Below are 2,500 nucleotides of genomic sequence, written 5' to 3'. Positions count from 1 at the left end.
GACGCAGCCGGACCATCGGCTATGCAAGGAAACTTGCCACAGCAAAGTTCTGCCACCCCACCGGCTTTTCCATGCGGGGTCTGTGGCCGAGAGTTTCCAACACGGATAGGCCTGGGCGTGCACACGCGCCGAGCCCATCCGATTGAAGCCAACGATGCGATCGATGTTGAACGCCGTAAGGCACGTTGGGACGACGAGGAGGTGTGTCTCATGGCGCGTGCTGAGGCTACCGCGACCTTAGCAGGGGGAGTTCGTTTCATGAACCAGTATCTGGTCGAGCGATTCCCCCACAGAACTCTTGAGGCCATCAAAGGTAAAAGGAAGCAGGAGGGTTACCGTGCGATGGTCCAGAGTTTCTGCCAGCAAGCTGCCGCAGTGAGCGGCGGCGATGACGGAGGAGGGTCCGGGTCCGAGGTGATGATACGAGCCACCGAACCCTCTGCGTCCAATGAGACCACCACCCCCCCGTGCGTCGCCCTTCCCAGTCCTGAACCTCATCAAGACGATGAGAGGCTCCGGGAAGCGATTGCATTTCTCATCGAGGAATGCGCGCGTCTTCGGAGCTACCAGGCTGGTAGACTGTGCGATATCGCACGGTCTGCCTTGGCGGGTGAAAGAATCACCGACGCCATCTCCGGATGGTTAGGTGATATATTCCCCAAAAAGGAGAAGAGGCTGCCTCGCGCCCCAACTAGACAACGAGAGCATAATCCTCCCTGCACCGGAGAGAGTAGAGAGCAGAAGCGCCGTAGAGAATATGCCATTGTGCAGAAGCTCTACAAGAAGAACAGGCGAAGCTGCCTTAACTACATCCTTGAAGGAGAGGAAGATAGGAACCGGCCTTCTCCCCAGGTCTTCGGCGAGTACTGGAAACCTCTTATTGAGCAATCCAGTACCGCCGACGGGGATTTGACGGGACTCCTTGACGCCTCCTCGGGATTAAGGCAGCGTGCGACCGTCGAAACGGCTGCCCGAGGGATTCATCTCGAGGGCGCCGGAGAGAGCACGAGCCCACCGGGGCCCGATAAGTCTTCCCTATGGCGGCCTATCAGTCCTCTCGAGGTTGAGAAGCATGCCGTACGGGACGGTTCAGCACCAGGTCTGGACGGTATTACGCCTCGTGAGTGGAAGTTTGTCCCTTCCACTCTACGCGCATTACTGTTCAACCTCCTGCTCTTTGCAAGAGAGGTCCCTAGGACGATGTCCATAACCCGGACGGTCTTCCTTAGGAAAGCCGTGAAATCAGATCGGCCCTTGCCATCTGACTATCGGCCCCTAAGCGTAGGATCTGTCCCGTTGAGGCAATTCCACCGCATTTTGGCGACTAGGTTCGTAGCGCTTGATATCATCGACGAACGTCAACGAGGATTTAAGACGGTCGATGGGGTATGTGAGAATGTCACTATCCTTACGGCAGCGCTCGCTGAAGCAAGGCGCAGGAACAGGTCCCTGCATATGGCTTGTGTGGACGTGGCGAAAGCTTTCGACACGGTCTCACACCCGGCCATATTTAAAGCCATAGAGGAAGCGGATTTACCACCAAGCTTCCTCCAGTACATGCGCTCGACCTATGCCGCCGCGGAGACCAGACTGCAGCTTGACGGTCTATTGGAATCGCCGATCCAGTTGGGTCGTGGAGTACGCCAGGGAGATCCTCTATCGCCCCTTGTGTTCAATCTGGTCGTGGATAGAGCACTGGGAGCTCTCTCGGAGGATGTTGGCTTCATCATGGGTGAAACGCGTATTAACGCTTTGGCCTATGCCGACGACATTGTGCTCCTGTCGTCGACGAAACATGGTTTGCAGGAGAATTTGAACCGCTTGTACGCTGCTTTCCAGCGCTGCGGCTTGGATATCAATGCTAATAAAACCGGGGTTCTCTCCTTGGTAGCATCCGGACGTGAGAAGAAGGTGAGGGTCCTAACCAGCCCAACATTCCATCTTGGGGACACTTTGCTTCCGCAAAAGTCTCCCACTGACGTTTGGACCTATCTCGGAGCTACCTTCCAAGGTGCTAAGGGAAGTGCCACATCGGTGCCTCTGAGTAGTTATCTAGACCAGCTTAAGAAGGCTCCTTTGAAGCCACAGCAGCGCCTATCACTGCTGAAAGATTACCTGCTACCACGATTCTACCATATATGGGTAGTAGGAGGCACTAATGCCAAGACTCTGAAGGCACACGATGTACAAGTTCGTACAGCAGTACGTACTTGGCTGCACATGCCCCATGATGTGCCTGTTGGATATTTTCATGCGCCGATACCAGAAGGCGGGCTCGGTCTGCCGGTGCTTAAGACGCACATCCCGATTCTCCGTTACCAGCGACTTCAGCGGCTTTGTAGAAGTGCGCTTCCCTCGGCTAGAGCTGCCGCGGAGTCACCTTTTGTGGCTCGCCAGCTCACACGGTCAGAAGACCAGATGCGCTACCGAGGTGAACGTGTCACTTCCACCGCTGAGCTCAGACGGAGTTGCGCTGTGGCGTTGCACGACTCTTGCGACG

At 56.0% G+C, this 2,500-nt stretch overlaps 1 pseudogene; it reads left to right on the top strand.

The window, feature by feature from the left end:
- Nucleotides 1-2,500, top strand: part of LOC143364200 (large subunit ribosomal RNA) — an 8,458-nt pseudogene that overhangs the window by 3,776 nt on the left and 2,182 nt on the right.

This window comes from Halictus rubicundus, unplaced genomic scaffold, assembly GCF_050948215.1.
Source record: "Halictus rubicundus isolate RS-2024b unplaced genomic scaffold, iyHalRubi1_principal scaffold0326, whole genome shotgun sequence".
NCBI lineage: Eukaryota > Metazoa > Arthropoda > Insecta > Hymenoptera > Halictidae > Halictus > Halictus rubicundus.
Note: the sequence above shows the minus strand (reverse complement) of the source record. Positions and strands in the feature narration are given on the sequence as shown.